General features: G+C 36.2%; 1 pseudogene across 1 annotated transcript in view; it reads left to right on the top strand.

Moving 5' to 3' along the window:
* LOC149567539 (uncharacterized) overlaps positions 1-24612 on the top strand; it is a 172768-nt pseudogene that overhangs the window by 27862 nt on the left and 120294 nt on the right. The window contains exons 4-6 of the transcript XR_016361635.1: positions 16018-16087; positions 16321-16480; positions 17495-17576. The product of XR_016361635.1 is annotated as an uncharacterized LOC149567539 (transcript). The remainder of the gene's footprint in view (positions 1-16017; positions 16088-16320; positions 16481-17494; positions 17577-24612) is intronic.

The following is a 24612-nucleotide window of genomic DNA, read 5'->3' as shown; positions in this document are numbered from 1 at the left end:
CTTCTAAAAAATCCATTTTTATGGCTTGTAGTGCATTAAAATCCAAAGTGGCGATTTTTCCAGCCATTGCATATGTTCTGAACATGCAAATGCAACCAAAAAGTGGTTTTACTTCATAATATGAGGCTTTTTGATCAAACACCTCAAAGTGGCGATTTTGTACCCAAAAACACATGTTTTTGGCTCTCAAAACTTCATATTTTGGGTGTTTTTCTACAAAAATGGATTTTGCAGCCTTCAAATGCTCGTATCTTAAGCAATACTTGGTTTTTTTGATGGTCTATGGGTTGTTTTTGCCTAAAATCACCCAAAGGACACATTGGGCTACTAAAAAAGGGAGTTTGTTGAGTGTTTTCTTCATTTCTCAACCTATCTAGGGCACGTTTTTGCTAAATAATGCCTTACTTTTGAGCAATTTGCACCATTAAAACAGAAAGTGTTTGGATCAAGGTAAGTTTGAAAGCATTTCCCATCCTTCCTAGCTTGCATTCAAGTCTTTTAAATCACTTGATATGCATTGGATGCCATTTTCCAAATTCTTTGCATATTGCACAATGCTTGGTCAGTTGCTAAAATGCAATTTTTTGCTCTAACTTCCTACACTTGGCAAGCTACGAATTTTGACTCATCTCTTGCAAGGATTGAGTCAAGATTCAAACTCTATTTAACACTTCATCTTGCAATCTTTCTAAATCCAAGAAATCTCGTTGATTGCATTTTCAGATTTTTCACAAGTATTTAAACCACTTCTTCTCTTGCCTCTTGATAAAAGGGTATGATTCCTTGTTATTTTTCATAAATTTTTTGTTGTATATATTTTTTATTTTGTGTATGCAAGTTTCATCATTTCCATTTTCAGATTTGCATTTTTTTTGTAAATTCAAGTTGCTTCTTCTATTCTTTCGTCTGCTTCTTCAAGTTGCATATGCAAGGTCCCATTTACTTGCTGCATATGCAGTCGGGGTAAAATCCTGTTCTATTATGGAAGCAAGTCCCTTATTTTCCCTCATGAGAATGCAAGCGTAATTCCCACCAATATGCATTCCATGAACATACATATGGCAGCTCTATAGTTGAAAAAGAATTTCTCACATGCTTACCGGATACATAGTATGACTTGTGCCTATTAAAGAATGCTATGTTTCCATTTCATTACACTTTACTCCTCATTTGCACATTTTAAAGTTCGCTGTCCGCATATGCAATCCACTTCAAACAACTTGTGTTTAGCTATTCTAGTCATCTTTGAGCCATTCTGAGTGACCCATTTGCTCATTCTCTCTCTGCAATCATCTCATACACTTTCCCTATTCATCCTTTTCCGAAATCCGTGTTTCTACACAGCAAAAGCTTGCTATGGACTCTTCATATGATGATGTTCTTACACTATGGAACTTCCATATAACAGTTGCACAAGTACATCACTCTGCAATGTCAAAAGAGCTTGCATTAGCAAAAGGCAATGATAAGAAAAAGATGAAGTGCCAGTATGACTAGTACAACAACTCCATCCCACCATCACAAGTAACTTCCTACAATGTTGAGGTTCGAGATACGAATGTAGCGCACATGGATATGGAAGATTTTCTCATAAGAGACAATGCTAAAGCCACTGAGAATATGACTTGGATCAAACAAAGTCATATTCATTTGCTATCTACCTTTTCCTATGGCGGCTCATGAACTTGATTCATCCTTGCATGTGCTAGACATTTTGATGCAACCTCTAGAACTATCAGGGACTAAGATGACAATACCATCAATAATCTTGATCTAGAGACTATTGATCTGATTTTTCATGTTCCTCAAACTCCATTTGTCACAAGCATCACTAGACAAAAAGTTTGGAGTGAATATAGTTCTTACTACATCAAACTCATTAATGACAACCGGCTGATTCAAAGGAGACCTAACCTTTCCCTAAAGGCATTTGGAGGTCAGAGTTCAAGAAGGAGATCGATGATCTTATCACATTGCTTAGCCGTCTAGCTGGGCTCAAGGATTCAAATTTTTCATATGGTTTAAGTAAATAGCAGTAGGAAGATTACATGTAAAGAGCAATTATGTTGTAAGTACATATAACATGTCCGTGTACAATCAACTCATGTAGTCAAATTGCAATCGAATTAGGCATGCAATTTTGAATAAGTCAATTAGTTAGTTAGGAGTTTGTTAGAGAATAAGTCAAAGTGGTTGAGGAGTTCCTCTTTTCCTTCTTTTTTTCTCTGTCCTATTTTCCTATATGAAGGAGAGAGCTCATTGTAAATAATCATCTTTTGCTTTATAGAAGAAGGCTGGGCTTGTAACGGCTTTCTATTTCTTGTTGTAAATCTCTGAAGTGAATAAAGAAGCAAGTTTTCCCAAACTTTGTGTTGTGAGGCTTGGAATCAATCTTTGTTTCTTATGTTGCATTGATAAATTTGTCTTTGTTACTTCTCTTTTTGTGAAGCATTTGAGCATTTGGTGTTGTTCCTGAAAGACTTTGAGCTTTCAGAGACAAGATTGCTAAGTTTGATAGTGGCTGCAATTATTAGGATTTAAAGACTTTGAGCTTTACTTCTTAGTATATTACTTCATATCAGAATAGTTGAACAAAGACTTTGAGCTTTGTTAGCTGTTCGCCCTTTTGTTTCAAGAAGCTTGCTTGTAAGAGACTTTGGGGTCTTGCTCTCAACCACACAAGTCAAGCTATAACTTCTGTCTTAATGTTGTTCTTACGTCAATTATTAAGCCACTGCTATTATTGTAGCAATAGATTTATTTTGTTAGATTGCAATTAGTAGTTGTTAGTGTAAGATCATTCCTGAAAGAAGAATAGATCCAACGAATCATCCATTTGTCAATTCTAGTTGGGTTTTTGTTGTAGCCATCTACAGTAAGAAGGGAGCCTCCCCTATTGCTGAGAGGAGAGATTTATCTCATTACACTGTTGCCTAAAGTTCCCATTTTGTAAGCTATGGTCACAATGGCTTACAAATTTTTAGCCAACAAAAATAGAATAACTTGAATTGATTGAATCATTTCCAACTTGTCCATATTTTATCCTATACAACCTAAAGCTCAATAGTAATTTGGAACCCTACTCATAGTTAGCTGTAGCTCAACCCTTGTCTTAGAATGTTGTAGCTGTACCTTTATTCTATAAGGCAATGACTCCTTTGGCTCAAAATAACAATCTGTCTTTTGTAAAAATGGTGGTACCTGATGGAGCCCAAAAATTTAGGTCTCCATTTGTGAAATAATGTTGAAAACTTTATAATATTGTCATTGAGTGGGATGCCACAACAACTAATACAAATATCATGATTTGGTGAAGTTCCATATATATCAGTGATAGCAGAAGAATGAAAGAAGTTACAAGAGTTCACATAATATAGGCGATGAAGCAGGGTTGAGATATAATAGTCAGTGATATCACTGGAGGCAAACACTTGGGCAACATGTATATACCTCAGCATTTCATCACTCGTATTTATAAGGATGTAAAGGACTGTGACTTCCAGATTTGTCACAATAGAAATATCACAATGTAACTATGAACAAGTCAAAGCATATACAAAGATCACCATGAAAGTAAAAGCATCATACAACACCATCCTATACATATCTGATATTAGGCAACCACCTGTGCAAGGTGATATGATGATCATATCCGATAAAGGAGTAACAAGCACACTGAAAGATCCAGAATTCTATGTGATTAGCCAACATTTTAGTCAATATTTGTGTATGATGGAAATATCTGCAGTCAGGATGCTGTAAAGAAACAGAGATGAGCAGATTTATACACAGTATAAATACAATTGAAAGAAAGAGAATTGAAATTAAAAATCACAATGATGAAGATGGGATATTATTATCCAGATCACCAACACAGAGTGTGCAGCGATGAGACAAAAGGCAGAGGATGGCAGTATATAAGACAAAATTATAACATCATCCAAGTATTGTCAAGGATTTGGAAAATAATTCAGCATATAAAAGACCTGGTAAGAGACAAAGGCTGCAATAAATTGAGAAAGGCATGATTGAGAAGGGAGCCACGAATAGAGGCAGACTGAGCATGAATGAGACTGAAGATAAAAAGCACAACAACAAATTTGTAATCCAGAAAAGGATGAGTTCTTTGGTTGTGAGTCAGTGATAAAATAGAGGCCTGGCAATAAAGATCATTGTGCCCATCATGAAGATTCCATGTGAGATTTATGATTGGAAAATTTTTCTATCACCCGATAATAATTCCACAAATATTCTGCGATTACTGAACCTGGAGATGCTCGGAGGAAAAGACTAGATTTTTTATGGAAAATATCTAACAGTGACTTGAGACCTATTTTTGATCAACTTGGGAGATGTGATACTAAGAGTTTGTTCATGCAGATAACCAAAGGTCATGTGTAGGCATGGTTAATATTTGCAATTCATTCGCAATGGGCAATCAAGAGATAATAATCGTCTCTATTTGACATTGAAGAAGACTCCTTAAAAATGGGGAAAATCACGGAACTATTATGGGTTAGAAGAAGAGAATTCAAAATGCTCTTAATTGTTGATGACTTGATTCCAAAGCTTTTATATGTGCTAGCAGATAAGTAAACCCAGAGCTGTGACGAGAATGAACAATATCACCGTGAAGTATGAATATTAAAATCGTGCGCTAATCATCGAGGATGTGTATGCGGCGTTTCTAATTAAGATCGAATTTTAATACATGATCATCCGATAGAAGATAATTAAATTTGATAAATCAAAATATAATTTACTTTGGTCAAGAGACGATGTGACTTTTAATTGTGAAAAGTGACGATTTATTATATTGGCAAATATGAATATTGGAAAAAAATGAGACATTCAAAGGGAGCCATAATCGAACATTTTATATAAGTAAGAAGCATTTTATATTTGTTTGTATGGAGGAGGAATAAGGGCTTAAATATGACTTGTAATATAAATTCATTTATTTTATTTTAATAATAAAATAAATTGTCTTTGTTTATTTCTAAATGGCATGGAGATTTAAATTGCAGATGATTCGTCCTTTGTAATTTTCTTTTTTGAAATTCTATATACAATTTAAATATCGGATCAGTGGACACAGTGATTTAGCATCTTGAATAGGATCATCATAGATATAGTGATATATATAATTGTTTCCGTATTTGTGTCTAGCTTGTCTCCCTACCAGAGGAGTTAAAGTTCAATCTGGACTAATTTAAGATTGCATAAATATTTGATCTGTCACATCTTGATTATTTAATTGTTGGCAGTATAAGTGCATAGAACATTATAAAGTTGTACGTGAAAATTGATTGAAGTTGACTCTATTGCCCAAATGAGTAGAGGCATTGGTCTTTTTATTATTGAAGTTAGAAAATCTATATCTTCCTTCCTACAAGCATAAAATTCATTATTGTGAAACATTATACAAAACATCCAACTATTTTAAACACTCGGCATTCCGTTTCATATTAACTGAGTTCGAGGACCTTGCCAGCTAGAGAACTCCAAAAGCTTAAATTCGCTTTAGAAAAGCTCTGAATCAAGTGATTAGGTTTGAGGAGAAGGTCTACCCACCTAGGTGTAGCGGACCCGAAGTGCAGGAGAATCAAGATGATTCTCGTTCGTTGGCCAGAACTGATTATGAAATCCTATCGGAGAAGTGGCAGGCTCGTGGATTTCCAATCTGCGGTTTTGGGAACCGATAGGACCCTCATTGTGTGTGTTCTAGTTGCTATATAGATTAATTCCATCTAAGTTAGTTCCTAAGAAGTTGTCTTCTTTTTTGAGCTAAGGAGAAGGTTGTATCTTATGAAGGTGAGGTCATTTAGGTATTTTGTGTCAATTTGGTGTGTTCTTTTTTTTGTGTGAATGGCCTCATTCTAGTTGTGCACACTTCTAGAAATACAAGGAGGTTGAGACAAAATGTGAAGGGTTAGCTTTTGAATATTTGAGGCATTTCCAGTCCAATATTCCCAACGATCAACTACATAGAAAATTTTCAAAAGTTGGTTAGCCTGCAATAGCTGAAGTTACAAGTGAAGACTCACTTTTTTGTTACTTGGTGCTTGGGTGGTTCTCCCTTAGATAGCCAATGGTCAAGAAAAAGTTTTTCTCTAATCTACTAGTAATTTATTAGCTTCCCCTAATTAGATCCCTTGTAACAAGCTCAAGGATCATATCCTTTATGTATGTTGAGAAGCCCTCCATAACCTCTCCATTGATATCTGTAAAGTCCTCTTAAAAAGATGGGTTTAAGGTGGTATCTTGCTGCATGAATGGGTTTATGGAATTGATTGTTCCACCTCCAATCAATTATCTCCTAAACAGATTCAGATTTGGTTGTCCCCTTTATAGTAGTTTTGGATGGCCTATTTGGCATTGTCAATGGCCTCATTAATGTAATCTAGTAGATTTTGCTCCACATCCACTAAGCACAAAACCCTCACTGAAGCTTTGTTCTCTACAAAATAGAGTTATGATTGAAATAATTATATTTAAAGAATAAAAATTAAAGGCTACAATTTAAAATTTCAATTCAAGTTTGAAGTTCCCTTTTTTATCTTCTTAGCTCTCTTCCCATAGATATCATAAAAAGATCTCTGTGTTCTTTTCATGAATCTTCTTTGAATATGTAATAATCCTCCCGAGAAGGCATTGAACAATAGCCTATTATATGCTATCCAGCCCCCTAAAAGGAAAAATAATTAATAAAACCATTTTCTATCTATGTGAAACACAGGTTATAAGGTGTGTGTAAAGAAAGGATTTGGTAAGGAAGTTATTCAACCAAGGAGGATTATTTCTATGTTCTATAATTCAATTCTTGAAGGCTTGCTGAGTCTGGGAATCGTATCAATTTCGGTGGTATGTATAGGGACCACCCTGATTTGGAATACGCATTATATAGAAAACACGTGCAAATTCAAATAAGACAACCCATTACTTATATACTGATACTTGCAAATTCAAAGAAGTCATTCCCTGCATATTAATGCACATTAGCAATGATACATTAATAATAATTGGTGAATTTAGGACGCATGCAATAAGATTATCGCTGCCTAGGAGAAAGGCAATCAGTTTGATCAAAGAATTTATCGGTTAGTTAATAGTATTGTTAATGAACAAGGAATAAATCTGATTAGGGAAATGATTAATTAAGCTGTTTTAAAGGGACATGGTTGAGGACATACAACTCCTCACACCATGCCCACTTGATAGCTATTACAGGAAGTCTCAGTTCATAAAAGAGGGATGGAGGACTTGTACTTGTTAATCATTCAAACTCAGATCTCAGTGCTCAAGGAGCCTATGATCTGCTATATATTTGGAAGGTTTATTACCACCAACTACATGGCTTTGGGCATATGAAGAAAGAAAGTATCAAGCAGAAACAGGATCAAAGAAATCGCATTATCACAAAGAAATCATACTGGAAGAGTGATCAGTTTCAGGAAATTACACGATTAGAAATCAATGAATATGGAAGACTGATAAGTTTCAGGATCCCATTCTTTCATACACCAAGACCCATTCATTCATATGATCATAAGAAAGTAAACCAGAAATGCTGATCGTATCATCATTAGGATTGGGTCCTCTATTTCTTCACATAGTAAGCAAAATCTACGATCATTTCCTTGTCTAATTACTCTGCAGATCAGAACTCAGACGTATTCATATTAAGATATAATCAAAACATTTATACATTGAAACGATAATCCTTAGCAGCTTTATGCTTTTGATAAATAGTATATAATAAGTTATTCATACATTCAAGAAGGATCATTGCTAGATAGAAATTGTATGACTCATTCTGACTCCTATTATTCTAATCAAGTTGTTGGTACAATATCATAATTGCCTCTTGATAGCATTGATTAACCAACTATAGATAATTTTTTCAGAGAGCCCACAAAGGCCATTACAGAATAAGATGATTTGAACTCTTCTTGGCTCACAAATATGTGCTTCAAAGATTTCAGTAATTTACAAATTCTCTGCAAGATGAGGAATTTAGTGTTAAATTGTCTCACACTTTCTCTGATTCACTCTTTCCTCTTTGTGTGCTCTTTGATAATACTTAGAATTCAATAAATTCAATAATTTTTGCCTATGCTCTCGAAGAGAAAGTCAAGGCATTAGGTGCAAAAAGTGTGGAGTGCCTCTTTTGTAGTAGTCTCCTTGTGACAGCACATGTTTTTCATTCTCGATGACCACTTGCATTACATTTTAATGTCCACCACTAACAAAGTCTCCTCCAGCATTATACCCATGTTCTTTGCATTCTTTACCTTATTTGAGAGGTTTATGGAATTCACTTTCATTTTGTCCACTCATACAAAAGTATGGTGTAATCCACTCTTGCACAACTATTGGTGTGGTCCTTTTATGTTTTGGATTTGTGATTGCTTTCTGGAGCAGCGACCCACTTATGTTGTATGTAGAGTGCACCCTTTTACTTTTTCTTGCAACTGTCAACGCTATAATTTAATTGTTCCAATTGAGCTCTTTGCGATGTTGAAAAGAAGATTCTTGTAGAACCAATAATCAGCACAAATCACATTTACTTCCTTGTGCTTCTCTTTATTCCATGATGTACCATCAAGTGAAGGTTGTGATCCATGTGGTTTCATGGAATGACAAATCCTGCAAGTGATGAAGCAGATGTGTTGTGAATAGAGGGACCACAATTGAAGCCCACAATTTTTGTTATATCCACCTTGGCTTCCCTCACCATGTGAGAATTCATGATTACTACTATTCCTTACTGGTCTCATCCTATCCAATTTCTTTTGGTCCAGTGGTAGAAGGGCCACTTTCATCTCATGTTCTACCTTTGGTGCTAGGTCAGGACACATTTGGCCAATATAATGTGTGAGGTGGTACTGGTGGGCCATGGCAATCACTGTCTCAACTCATCTTTAAGCTTCAATAGTCGCAAGTAATAGTCCTCATGGTTGGTTGTATTATGCTATGCTTCCAAGGAGTGTCATTTCCTCCATAGGCTGAGCTTCCACTTCCCAATGCTGTTGTGTGCTAAATGCAAACCTAACATTTATAATATTAGACAAAAACATTTTAATCTAGGATAAAAAGGAACACTTGAAATTAAACAAAGATGCTTTAAACCCCACACAACAGCATCAATTCAAATTTCAAATCATTTTGAACATGAAGTAAATAATATTAAAATTGAAGCAAAACAACATTTTATGATTCCATAAATTAATTAAAGCCTAAACTGGTAAAAATAAGCTTTTTCCCTCGAATTATAATTCATAAAAAGAAAAAAAAATTATTCAATCATAAAAAAAATAGACCGGTCCTTGGAGAGGTTTAACATAGCCAAAGAGATGCTAAAAGAATGTCAGATGTGTCAAATCCTTCAAGCCCTGAAATTTCAAACACGAGCTGAAAGGAGGCTTAACTGGATACCTTCATTGCCTTTCTTGTGAGCTAGATGTTTTGATTTTCTTGGAAACACCTTAACTTCTTTGGTCAGATATTTCAAGTATCTTTGAAACGTGGGTAAGCAAAGATGAAACTGAAAACAGTTGAATGCCTGGTCACCTGAGAGGCATTGAATTATTAGCTCAGAATCCTAATAAATCATTAGATTCTGAAGGTTCTTTTATTGTGAGAAGGCGGGCAAACTTTCAGCCCTCAAGCTTAACAACATTATTTTAACCATTGAACTATATATGCAGTGGCAGTATGAGGTTGGATTTTGAGGTTTCATCAAAGAAGAGAGCAGGATATTACACACATATTTGCAGAGGGTGACAGCCAACTGAAGAGTTGCTTATATGGACCGCAGCCACAAGCTTCTATTTTTTGAGAAATCGAAGCTCTGCTCTAGATAGGTCTGTCAGCTTTTTCTTTTTTCTGAAATGGACAATAATAAAATGCAAATACCATTCAACAACATGAAAACTGTTTTGAATAGTTTGCGACAGTGTAAATGCAGCCTTTAAGAATGAAATAAAATGCTTGAAATGCTTGGGAAAAAAGAAAAGAAAAATTAATCTGGAAATCCAAAAATTGCGTGATCTCAATCCTTGAATCATCTTCATAATTGTTTGATTGTTAAGAAAATGCAGTGTGAGGAGGGTTAAATTCATTTTTGAAGAGCAAAGATCCCATTTTTCCTACTTTTTCGCTATGTTTTTCAACATTTGTGTTTGACAAGACTGGTGATGACTTACTGATCTCTTGTAATGAGTTGCCTTAGTGGACTCACCAAAATCAGGTTGCACATGTGTCTGTGAGTTTCTTGTTTGTCAATTGACCGAGTACATGGTGAGTTCTGCTGTGCAAAAGACAGGTATAATTTCTCAAAGAAGGATGATTCCTTAAGGAGCAACTCAATTTTGATTGTGAGTCACACAGTAAACTACAGTCAATCAGTAGGTTACACTATCCAAGTGTAGTGACTTTGAATCCATCTTAACTTCACAGACCACTAACACATACAAAATCACCTCTAACTGGATCTTCCCATATGCACTGTTACATCCCTATATTTTCTTAATTATGAAATATTCATTAAAGCCGTTGTGACTTCATGCAAAATTGAGTTGATTGGTTAAATTAGTTTTTTGTTATGGATTCATGTGAAATGGAAGTGGTGGTTATTCGTTATAATTTCATGGTAACTTCGAATAGTGGTTAACTGTTATGATGTTATGTGAATTGGAAATGGATAGCTAATATAATTACTTTTATAGTGATTTTGATTTTATTAAATAATGGGAAATATGTTATTACCATGGTAAACTTCTTTTCGAGGAATGTGATGAGGGGGGGAGCATTCCCTGAGAGGGAATTGGGCATGAAGGCACCACCTACCTCTGAGTTAACAGGTACGAGTCTTAAACGGCCATGGTCAAGGGAAAACTGGACTAAGCAAGCAAGGGTATACCAAGAGATCACCATGAGCTAAATGGGTCAATACACTTATTAAAATAATGAAAACAAATGAACTAAGAACAAATGTTACCTTAAGGGAGCGAGTCAATCCGTCTGATAGACATACATACTTACATACATAGATATATATGTATGCATGTATTCGTATATTCAAATATGACACAATGTAGGTATATGTAAACTTAAAATATAACGTATACACAAGATATGTTATACAACACATATGTAAATATAACGTAAACATGTAGGAATAATACATGTATATATGTAAATATGACAGATACCATAATAATAAAACATGAAGAGTAAAGTTATTAATTTTATTCCATTTTATGACAAGTTTTATTATATTTTCCATCAGACTATATTTCTATTTCTTCCATCTGGCCTTTTCATTTTTTTCCAATGGCCTATAATGTTATTGCTTTATTGGCCATGTGTTAATATCGGCCTTCTTGTCGTGACTCTTGAATGTAACTCCCATTTTCACTACCTTTCCTCTATTTTGCACATAACTCCCTTCGGGAGAGCTTATGTTTTTATAGTGCATACATTTGGGCGGAAGCTTTTCTTATCATACCTACAAATTGCCTTCATAGCAGTGAACACTTCCATATTTGTGATTGCATTCATATTAGCCATTATTCATATCAGTGATTTGCATTCATAGTGCCGTTAATTCATATCTGTGATTGCATTCATTTTAGCCATGTTCATATCAGTGATTTGCTTTCATAGCGATGTTGATTATATTTGCAATTACTTGCATTGGTGATTATTTTCCTACCTGCGTCTTTCTTATTGGTGATTGTTATCACACCTACGATTGCTAGAGGCCTGATATTCTATAGTCAAGGAGCTGTGCCAAGCATTACAAGTTTTTACCAGCATTTGAGAGTGACCAAACCTTTGTTCGCAAGCCAGGTCGTGCATTCTTTCTGCACATCTCTCTTTATTTCTGATTTTAGGCTCTGAGTTTAAGCACTTAGCATAAATAAATGTTAATGACATGAATAGAGCCAGACAGACTAGGGTCCAAAGTTGGCTGCTATGACTGCATAGATGATTGTTAAAGTACATAAAATCAATTTGAATTCTTCTGCCCTATATGATTCTTTTTTTTCAGAATTTTAAATTAAAAGAGGAACAATTCAGTACTGTGCAATTCTTATATAGAGGCATAATCCATATGTCTCTGAGATAAGGAGAGGCACCCTTAGAGAGAGTCAAAGGTAAAAATTTATGAAATGCCGATGAACCTTTCTTTATACATGTGTCATAAGCCCAGGTTGGGCAGAGAAAAACTTGTCTGTAGTAATCAGACTTTAATGGACAGCCACACCAAGATTCATCAAGAATGACCAACAAGGTCAAGATGAAGGGTGTAGGCAGATAACAAATGATTTATGTGAATATAAGCTGCAAGATAAAAGGTGGATAATCAGTACTAAACTAAACTGGAAAAAAAAGAGTAAGCAAACCAAACGAAGTCAGCTCATGGAGGTCCAAGGGTACAATTCTCGCTGTCAAGTTGAGCGGTGGGTGATTGAGCACATAGTGTCGAATCCCTGGCCAAGGCAGGTTTAGTGGCTTGATATGCTGCTGTTATCACTGGATGTCAGGGTAGCTTGCAGTCGGATGGATGGGTTGATGAAAGGTATTCACAGCCTAGCCGGCTGTGAGTTGACTCTCTAACACCAAGATGCTCAGTGGCATGATAGGGGTGTTCCATGCCTAATCCCAAGCAGGGAGGACTTTTCCCAGTAGAGATTGTGTGGGGATACTCAGGGTTCGCAGTCGAGAGGTTAAGCCCTTGACAATGCTTCTCCTCTCCTAATGCCAGTGTTTACCGTACAGGTAAAGAAGTCAACACATACAGACAATAATAGTAGAATAGCAGAATTATATTCGCAATAGTAGATCAATGATCAATGATCATTTACAATGATCCCGGACGGGATATAAATACTACTGCCGAACCTTCCCGAAGGAGTCCGTCGGCCACAATTATTTTATCCGTTACAAACTATTTACCGCTGGACCGTCGGCTACAGAAACATCACCGGACCGTCGGCTACAGAAACATCGCCGGACCGTCGGCTACAGAAACATCGCCGGACCGTCGGCTACAAGAACACCGCCGGACCGTCGGCTACAGAAACATCGCCAGACCGTCGGCTACAGAATACAAAATACCGCCGGAACCATCCAGTCGGCTAACACCATCCCCCCCAAAAAGAAAAGTCGTCTCTTGACGACTGACAAAAATATCTAAGAAAAATTAACAAACAAAATACATTAATAGAGTGACTACAACAAGAGAAATCTGCTTCTGCCACATCACTTCCACATTCATCCCGTTACATCTGTAGCCTCTGCTAACACAATACTGTCTCCTCAAGCTGACCTTGATAGCCACCTGTGCTGTTTTCTCTGTTTCCTCGACAATCCACCACAAATCCCTCTGCACACAGAAATTTTTCTCCATGCTAGCTGCCAACAGACTCTTCCACGGCTTCCGCTTGCCCGCTGACTCCATGCAAAAAAAAAATGGTTTATTCAGCAATTCTACCACACACAGCTTCTTCATGTGTCTCCAGTAAGTCCCGTAGGCTACAAATATCAGATCCTTGTTGTTATATCCAACGTATTTTCCAACAGCAAAACAGGCCTGCTTGCAAGAACCAAATCGTGTGTTTTCAAGAACTTCGCCATGACAGAATCGGGAACAAAAACGGAGCCCAATATCATGAAGATCACCTGCGGCTAATCTCTTTTCCGCCTGCAGCCTTTCTTTCTTTACCCGCGGCTAATCTCCTTCCCGCCCGCGGCCTTTCCTTCCTTACCCGCGGCCAGTGTCGGAGACGAAATTGTTTTAGAGCCCGTGGGGCGTTACCTTCTTCTCCCGCGGGGCTTATCTTCTTCTCTCGCAGACCGTTAGTTGCCCGCGGGGTTTTTGGCAAAGGCTTCTGTTTTCTATAGAGCCCGCGGACAGGCTGCCCGCGGGGCTTTATTAACCCGCGGACAAGTCTGTCCGCAGGCCTTTTTCGCTGGCCGCGGACAGCTGATGCCCGCGGGGCCTTTCTGTCGGCGGTTTTTTTTTTTTTTTTTTTGAACAAGAAAAATACAAAGCACCTCAAAGTTTACCTCGGACCGTCGCCATTCGGCAACGACGAGGGAGTCTCCTTCTGTGACAACGACAGAGTCTTCCTGGCACCATGTATTTTGAGTTTGGATCCGTTGACTGCCGGAGGTCCCTTCTGCCCGTCCAAAGTTGATAATCTGATCGCTCCATTGTTGCCGACCTTCCGAATCTGATATGGTCCAACCCATCTAGCCTTAAATTTTCCACTTTGATTTCATTCCGACCATTGTACGCCTTACGTTTGTTCTGTGCCACCCCCGTTGCCCACTGTGCCTGCGGTCGTCGCGCAACTGGATTATTTCCTTGCTGTCGGTGCCCTTCCCCTAATTTTATGTTGCGGTGTAACCTTTTCTTTCCGCGCGGTCTATTCACCATGTACCGAACAGTGGGATCTTTCGTTTTTCTGTGTTCAAACTGTAGGTTCTTCCCCTCAGCTTCAGCCATGGCAACTTTTCCTTCTTCCACTTCCCTGCATTCCTCCGGACATTCATTTTCCTCCTTTTTCTCATCTTCGTCGACCCTTAGCATATTGCAACTCGGAAAGAGTTCGTAGTCTTCTATCTGCCAGTAGAATAGCAGAATTATATTCGCAATAGTAGATCAATGATCAATGATCATTTACAATGATCCCGGACGGGATATAAATACTACTGCCGAACCTTCCCGAAGGAGTCCGTCGGCCACAATTATTTTATCCGTTACAAACTATTTACCGCTGGACCGTCGGCTAGTCGGACCGTCGGCTACAGAAACATCACCGGATCGTCGGCTACAGAAACATCGCCGGACCGTCGGCTACAGAAACATCGTCGGACTGTCGGCTACAAGAACACCGCCGGACCGTCGGCTACAGAAACATCGCCGGACCGTCGGCTACAGAATACAAAATACCGCCGGAACCATCCAGTTGGCTAACAGCCAGGACTTGCTCAACACAAAGGGATCTGCATTCATGTCACCATCTTTTACCGGATATTTTACTTATGTATTTATTTTTCAAAGTTTTGCTGAAGTATGGTCAGTTAGTTGTTAATGTTATGATCTTATTTTTCCAGATGGTAAATTAAGTAATTGAATTAAACTGTCTTTCATTCTAATAATATGAGTAGTTAACTAGAGTACAGTTAATTTCTGTTGTAACCGTTAATCCTTTTCACATAATTATGTAAAGTGGCCGTTGTGACTATCTTTCATGCATATAAATTAAGGAAAGTGGCGTGTTTTTATTTATATTAAATTGTTGGAAAATTAGCTTGTTACATGCACTTATTGACTGACTAGATCTGAGTTTAACCGAGTTTCACCTTTAAGTAGATCTAGATAATTAATTCTCTACTCACTAGACTATTGTCAGTTATTAACACTAAACCTCAATTTAGTCTTATAATGCAGTGTTATGGCTAGTTTACCTCTCTTAAAATTTAGAAATAACTTCTGAAAAAGAGGAACCCTAAAACATCACCAAAAATGGTAGTCTAATAAACTAAATAATATAAAGTAAGCTCTAATGTATCTATAACATTATGATCTTCTTTTTGCACTTATCAACAATGTTGAATTCATTTGATTGTCAGAGAGAGTAAGGTGCTATGTATCTGCAGAATGTTGGTTTGAATGGACAGCTTCTGATGTAAAATGTCAGATATTTTCTCGTAAGTAGAATTAGTTGAAGTTGGTGGTGTCTGAGTCAGACTCTAATTCATATCGGCTTATGCAGACTGCTATTGGTCCCCAATTAAGAAAATGAAGTTTCTAAGAAACATTCTAATTGCTACATGATTTGAGTTTGGTGGTTGCATAATCTATTCGTTACTTAAGTTTGCTTGAGGTTTGAAATGATCTGAAGTTTAGCTTAGACAGTAATTCAGTCATAAAGCCGCCAATTCAAACTCTTTCTGCCACCTAAAATTGTTTACTGAATATGTCTCATGCATAGGCAGGCTTGGCTTCTGGACCAATTCGGAGTCCTTCATGATGGGCAGAGACCTTATCCAGGAGCTGTTGCAACTTGTATGTTCAGCCCACCTAAGAATGTTTGACTCTTTGTTGTAGTTGAATTCCATTTAATTAGTTCATCAGCATATTCCAAATAAATTGATTATTAGTTCACTGACAGATGATTTTCATAGGATTATAACCACTTACATAAATTGATTTGCATTGTGCTAATGAAATATATATTCAAAATTAAGATATAACCTCTTTATAAACCTTATATCCACTCTAATGAGTTGATTGGACAGTGGAACAGCTGGCACATTCTGGTGCACAGATGGTTATCGTGAGTAATTCTTCAAGGCGTTCGTGGGTAACAATGGAGAAGATGAAAAAACTAGGATTTGATCCCTCTCTCTTTGTTGGTGCTGTAACCAGTGGGGAGTTGACTCATCAGTTTCTTCTGAGGTAGTGTTCTGACTCTTCTGTCTAATTAACGTGGATGAAATTCACTTTATTCTTCCTAGTAAAAGTATATTGTTTTGTTCTAAATTGCCAAAGGTAGCTTATAGTGCCCAGTCAATGTTTTATGTGGAAGACAAGTACAGTCCACCATGAACTGCACATAATGTCTTATTCAAACTGAAATTAAAGAAGTATATCAAATTTTAAACTTAAGAGGTATATATTGATTTTTTATTGTTGCTATTTAAGGATTATGGGATGTAACATTGTTATTTATGTTTTATCCAATGAATCCAAAAATTTGACCATATAAAACTGATTGGGGGTGGTTTTGTAATAGTTTTGACAGAATTTAAGTGCTGCTTCTTTTCATGGAAAATAAATGATTTGATAATGGCTATAGAAAATATGTATCGGGAAAGTGTAGTTGTCCAAAGGGGCCTTGGGACTATGGAGGCTTTGTGTGCTAAAACAAAAGTGAAGAAAGCATTTTAAAAATATATTTGTCAAACAAAAGCAGATAATATGAGCATTCTAACTTCTAAGTTCTTAAAAATGGTCATATTTCTTTGGTTGCAAGTTGCAACTGATTTGGTAAGCCTTGTACACATCTGTTCATTTCATTGGAAATGCCATGTTGTACTTTGATCCGCTTTTCATTCTGCAAATTATTCACACTTGAAAGACACAATGGTAGTATTTTCACTTATTAACTGCAGAAACTATTACCTTTATGATATTATCTTTGGTAATCAAGACATTAGTATAGTTGTTACACACTATGTCAGACTGTTGTGGGGATTATGACATGGGCAGTATGCTTAAATGAGACAATGCCAGGAAATACCAGTTAGCTTATCAGAATGATGTCCAAACAAGTCCAGTCCCAGTTGAACTTCATAATGCTTCTCTAGTACTTTTATTTCCCTATATTAGTGTACCATGATTATCTACTAACTATGCCTTGAAATGAATTAAAGATTCCTCTAACACCAATGCTTTATTTTGTAAGAATAGGAGGGATGATCCTCGGTTTGCAGCGCTGGGCTGACATTGTATTCATATGACATGGAGCGGTCAAGGTGCAATATCCCTTGAGGTCTGTCTGTCTTCATTGTCTTTGGAGAATCTTATTTCAAGGTAGATGCTTAGTCAACGGAATCTGTGAGTAGGATTAAAAATAAGTTCTGACGGATAAACCTAATAGTATAACTTATTTTCTAGTGGAAAACAACTGAAACGTGGTAATCTATTAATTATTGGGTTAAAAAAAGAGAAGTCAATAGCCAGAAGATTGTGCCTCTTATATGCAAAATAGGTCAAACCAATGTAATAATCCTTACCAGAAAATATAATCATTCATATAGAGAAGAAATAGAAATGGCAGTTAATTGGAGATTTGTTCTAGTTTAATTCATTTAGGACAATACAAAATGGAACAGCATTTGAGGAAAAACCTGTCGTCGGTAGAAATTGTGTATCGGCCGACGGGTCCCTTCGGAAAGGAAATTGTGTATCGGCCGACGGGTCCCTTCGGTAGAAGTCTTGTTATGTAGCCGACGAGTAAAACAGTTTGTAGTGGGTATAATGTACTTGGCCGACGGATACCTTCGGGAAGGTTCGTCGGAAAGTATTTATAACCCCTTCGGGAAGCATTGTATTGATCTTATCATTATCATATCATATGAGAAAAGCATAATGTACTGTTGGCATATGCGAATAATAATAGAAGTTCTGCTATTTGCTGTTCGGTGTTCGTATCGATTTTCTGTGTGCGTTGCTTAATTAATCCATACGGTAAACAAAACCTTTCTTGAAACTAGAAGGAGAAGCTCCCTTGTAAGATAAAGGCTTAAATAAAAATCCTTAAATACTGAACTATGGACAAGGCCTTTACTTTCTTACAATGTGCACAAGATTTTTTTACTGGGATTTAAAATATGCAATGCAATAAGCTTTAGTTGCACCATCCTTGGCTCCCTGGTATCAACACAAGCCTGAAATAGCTCACCCACTTACAAAGAAAATACCTTTTTCAAATGACCTAAAAATACAATTGACCTAATGTGTAAATACAATCTCTGGCTAGATATTTAGAGACCAAAAGTTATATATAATCATGATTGAAGAGAAGCCTTCAAATTGAAGATCAAACTTGATTCTATGAATCAAATCAAACACTTGGACATAAATACTCTTGCCATCAGTATTCAAATTAACAGTAATCACAATACAAAGCTTGCAATCATCATTAGCCTTCATTCAATTCATAAAACGAGTCACATATAATGTAACCTAAAGTCACATGAGTAATAAACTCATTTATATTATAACAACTCTATTCTCATATTCAACTCTGAGAGTCTGAACAATGATTTCAGCAGCTATTGTAGCAGAAACTCACCTCTAGAAATTTTGTGCCAATAGTGCTCATTTATAAGTTTTGACAAACTTTGCATGTTCATGCAATCATTTAGTCAACATATTTTGCATGTCCGTGCAATTTATTGAAGATCATTACAAAAGTAAGTTAACTAAACTTTTGTCAAAAGTAGGTTGCTTGGAAGCAATCAATCTCTAAATATCAAAAACTTGATTTTGGTTTTTTTGTCAAAATAAGAAATCTAGTAATAGAATCCTCCCAACACTAGCTTCCTGCTATTGACAGCTATAGCTAAAAATTGCATTTCTGAAAAATCATATGGCCTTTTCTTTTCTACAAGTTATGGCTCCACAACTAACTCTTCTGAAATTTTAGAAATATTGAATTGCATTCTTTACCTCTGATTCTCTTGGCAACACAGCAGAGCTCATCTGGACAACCTGAATTCCTATCACATCTGCAATGCTCCCTTTCTGAAACTTTATATTATAATAAAATTAAAATATAAAAATAGACAATAATAAATTATAGTATATATAATTTAAGTACAACTCAACTAGTTTTCTTTTCTGATTAGAAATGATCTCATGACGGTTTCTCCAATATATCTCAGCCCAGACATATTGGTACATAAAACAAGCTAGATTAACCAAGAATTAAGAATTTGATGTTACCCAATTGACATAAATAACAATAAATGTTGAGCCACTCCTCATCACTAAATATCCCGGGATCTATCATGTATTCTAAAGATTTGAGAATAAGATTATTGCTATTTAGAAGGACAGAGCACGTGTGATTAACCAACAACTATTACTCATTGAAGTACAATAAGGAATTACTGCAAGTAAGTTGGCAGCGATTAGAATTACAAGAGTGATTTGTATTATTCATGATAAGGTGTGCTGCTGTAGGGAATTGCATTTAAAGATTGCCACCACAGTTTTGAGAACTCAAAAAATAAAAATAAATAAATAAATAAATAAATAAATATATATATATATATATATATATATGGAGAGAGAGAGAGAGAGAGAGAGAGAGAGAGAGCACATAAAGCATCGCTGGTAGACAGGCGGCTGCTGGAAACTTATGGGCGACTAAATTGGCTAGTACTATTAAGTATTCTGGTTTATGTATTAAGGAAGTCTGTGATTCCTTGGAAATTATTATACTGTTAAGTAGACTCCTTAGGCAGAAGAAGGAAAAATCCTATATCTCATTAGATTACCATTGTTTGGAATAGTAAATTCATTTGTTAATATTTATGAAAAGATATGTAACTCCTTATAAAATATTGTGTCCCTTCAAATTATAACTATTAGCAAAAGAGATATAATTTGAGTGAAGGATTGTGAAGGAAAGGTATGGGGGAAATAGATAAGAAGAGTATGGATCAGAATTAGAATATCTGATCAGATCAACAAAAGGACAATAGTAGGAGCAACAGATATAATGAAGTAAATTAATATTATTATAGCAGCCATCCTCATTAGGGAATGATTAAAATTCATAAAGGGGAGAGTTTATCATATGAAAACTTGTTATTAGCAAAGAGGTATAATCTGGACCCTATATGAAAGGTTGTGTTTATTATCATCAAAGAGACATACAAAAATAAGGATCAATATGGAATGGAATGAATACTTATCTCTTCTTTTAATCCATAAGGATGGATATCTAAGAAGAGAGACTAAAGACATTTAATCAATCAGATTAAAAGATAGATATCTGAATAAATGCAGCAGATCAGACTGCTGTAAGGCAAACAGAAGACTGATATAATTGGTCTCTCGTTTGTTAGGAAGTATAATTTTACACATTGCTACTGTTATGTTTATATATATATATATATATATATGTGGGTGTGTTTGTATACGTATATATATGTGTGTGTCTATCTATCTATCTATCTATCTATATATATATACAGTAGATATTAATATACTAGCCATTCATCACTTGCTATAGCTCCTCAAGAGGATAGGTTGGTGTTTTGTAGGGAGAGGCATGGTAAATCCTCACAAGGTAGGTGAATCCCAAGATGAGATATGGATAGGGTCTTGAAGCCTTGAGGGAGCCTATTTGTAGATTGGTGTCCAAGTGCCCTATGACAAGTAAATCCCCATTCTCCTTAAGGTTGATGTTTAGGAGAGAAGTAAAGAATTGGGGCTTAAGTATGTTAATTGTTAAATGTATTACGAGTCATTAATTGTTAAATGTATTATGAGTTATTAATTGTTTCTTAATTCAATCTGATTTAAATGCATAGAAATGTATGTTAATCATTGGATAGTGGTAGTCTTCTAGTAAGGGATATTACAAAGACTAAGTTGAATTTCCATGTGATGTCCCCTTTCTAAATTAGGATTTAACAATAAATAACATTAATAAAATAAGAATATAAAAACTTAAAAAATAAATAAACAAATAAATAATAATAAATAATAATTAATTACAATTACAAGGAAACTATGTATCTCAAGCTAAGTAATGAGAATTGGAATCGGCAAGGCTGAATCGAATCGCGAATCAGCCATGAATCGACCACTAATTGGCAAAATAAAAAAACTCTTGAACAATTTAAAACTTATTTCATGCACCCTTTATAGAATATAACTTAAACACACTATAACATCATCAAATAGAAGTAAACATACATAAACATAGAACATAAATGATAAATTCATCACATACATAACTACGTTACACGTAACATGTAAATTGTAGGCTATAGCTGAAGTAAATAGAAATCATAGGATCATAATGATTCAAGTCATAGAATGTATGTAAGATGAAGATCCATAAGACACCAAATCATAAATGTATGTAAGAATCTAAGATGAAGATCCATGAAACGTATGTCTATTAGTATCTGTAAACAAAATGAAAAAACAAGGCTCTAGCTCAAGCCTCATCATCATCCTCAGCCTCTGAGTATCTTGCCTGCCTTCTAGAAAGGCGTCTAAGGTAGGTCCTTGAGGACTGCTGAGCCATAGTCCCTGCATATAAGATAGGCTCATGAACAACATCACTAGGGCCTATGTTTGTGCATGCACGTGTGCGTCTGCCAATGCCTGAATGTGCTCTAGCTGCCTCCTCTGCCACAACCTCAACCTCAATCTCAGCCTCTCTATCTACCTAGTCAACCCACTCATGGTCTTCCTTGGTGAAGACTGGATCCACAGCCTCAGTGAGCCACTCTGATTTTGGATCATTCTTCTCTAGAATGATCGGAGAGGAGTCAGTGCACAAAATATGTCTGATTCTAAGATGGAGGTTGTAATGAACAAAGACAAGATCATTTGACCTTTGCACAGACAACCTATTTCTCCTCTTGGACCAACTGCACTCACATCTAGAAGTGTTGCTTGGAAAACTCAGAATATAGATGGCAATTTTCAGAGGTTTTGGGTTGTGGGTCCAAACATTTCCCACCATCTATTTGAAATAAGGGAAAACAAAAACAATTAGCCTCATTTACAACTTAAAAATTACAAAATAAAAAATTAAAATGCACAACTTATAAGCCATAAACTTAAGATTCAAGATTATATTATTTTTACCTGGTTGTATTGTTGTCCAAGCATCTATGGCCATCCTGCCAGAGAAAATTGACCCTTCTTTATTATTGAATTTGTCTAGTTCAATGGTTGCAGTTGTGCTATCCTCATCACTACTCAACCTTTGGATCACTGTATATAGGCTAGTGAGAACCTCCTCATCCGCCTTGAAGTCAGGACGGAAACGAAATGCTGGATATAAGCTACTTCATGGATGGGTTAGTGGAGCTGATTCTACCATCTCCTATCAATGATCTCCCAAATGAGGGCATATTTCTCCAGCACTCCTACATATTGGGCTCTAATGGCCTCCTTGACCCTATCCATGCCCTCATATATGTAGCCCACAAAGGGCTTCTCCCTATCAACAATTCATAGAGGAGATACAAGGGGCTCAATGACTTACATATAATGTAAAAAGAACATTTGAGTCAAAACTTAAATATAAAACTAAAAGTAAAATTGAATCATTAAACAATTAAATAATAACTATTAAATACTAAATACTAAATGTTAAATTGTAAGAAATTTACGTCAAGGATTTCTTTAGCAGGTTTCCAAAAATCATCTTCATCAAAGATGCAATTCACCACATTTACCCCTACAATGGTCGTAGCATAGGAAGATGTAATCCACTACCGCCCAACAAACATGCTCCTCAATTTTGCCCTTGATGTCAACAAGGACTATAGTGTGATGAAATTCGAGGCAAACCTCGTGATGCCTAGACGAGCTAACTCCTTGTCTCTTGTGTAGTCCCTCATTTTGCTAAGGACGAATGAATGATTGTAGATAAACTTGCACATATTTTTTGCCCTTTCTACACATGATTTGACCCACTTGAGCTTGCCAATTTCATCCAACATGAGGTCAAGGCAATGTGCCCCACAAGGAGACCAAAATATGGCGGGGTGCCTCTCCATCAAAAGCTTACTTACAACAATTTTAAATTAATTAGAAATTCAAACATGTTAGGAAATTTAGAATTAGAAAAAGTTCAAAATTCAAATAAATTTATTTTTAAAACTTGAAAAGTTAAAAGTTTACTTGCAACAACGTAACTTGCTACATTATCTGTCACCACCTGCACCACATTATGTTCCCCCACCTCTACTATGAATTCCTTAATAACCTCACATAAGTATGTGTCATTATTGATATGAACGAAAGCATCAATGGATATGAAGAACATGGTATATCCTACAAAACAATGAATTATCATGGATCATCAACAAATTAGCAATCAAAAAATCAAAATTTGAATTATTCAATCACGATTCACAATTCACAATGCATGTAAAAAAGTAGAATGATCAATCACCTCCACAGGAAACAAGAAAATTGAGGAGAGTTCTATTCCTCCTATCTGTCTAACCATCGGTCATGATAGTGCAACCCTTTTCGATCCATTCCTTTTGGTGGTCCTCAAGCTCAACCTTCATATCCTCTACCATTTCATTGAAGAGGTATCCACTTAGCTCAGTCTCAGTTGGGGCTTTAAACCCCGAACCACAAATAAGAACCACATCTATCATGTTTTGCCAATGAGGAGCTTTGTCAACAAATAGATTATGATTAGAAATTTAGATGACAAATCATTATGTAAGCTTGTCAAGTGAATCTATGATTAATCAATGGATCATAAAACAAGTAGATGTAATTAAAATTTTACTTTAACCTTAAAAAAAACAATTAAAAAAGAATTAATTACCTGGCTGCAAATAATGGAATGTTGCAAAAGTACCAAAATTTGGAAATTTCTTTTCTGGCAGCATCATGAATCTCCTTGTTCAAACTCATACCCTCAAGTGTGGGTTGTGAGCCAGGAGTAGTGTGAGGCACAAAGTAACTATCCAATCTATTCTTTCGCACTCTAGGCTGCAATAGGTTGGACTCAATCTTAGTATAAGAATGACTAGCACTAGCATCAACATTAGCACGAGCACTAGCGTTGGGACAAAGAGGAGGCTTGGAAGAACCCTCTCCAATACAACCTACAGATGCGGATGCGGATGCAGGTGCAACTATGGCAGCATGGGAGCCAATAGCCCTGTTGGTTCCCAATATGGTAGATTGGAAATCCAAGAGCCTGTCATTTCTCCGATAGGACTTTCCAATCAGTTTTGGCCAACGAACGGGAATACTTCTCGATTCCCCTACACTTCAGGCTCCGCTACACCCAGGCGGGT

This window comes from Cupressus sempervirens, chromosome 3 (genome assembly GCF_028749045.1).
Source record: "Cupressus sempervirens isolate cs-2001-9-10 chromosome 3, ASM2874904v1, whole genome shotgun sequence".
Lineage (NCBI taxonomy): Eukaryota > Viridiplantae > Streptophyta > Pinopsida > Cupressales > Cupressaceae > Cupressus > Cupressus sempervirens.
This window is presented reverse-complemented; position numbering and strand designations above follow the sequence as displayed.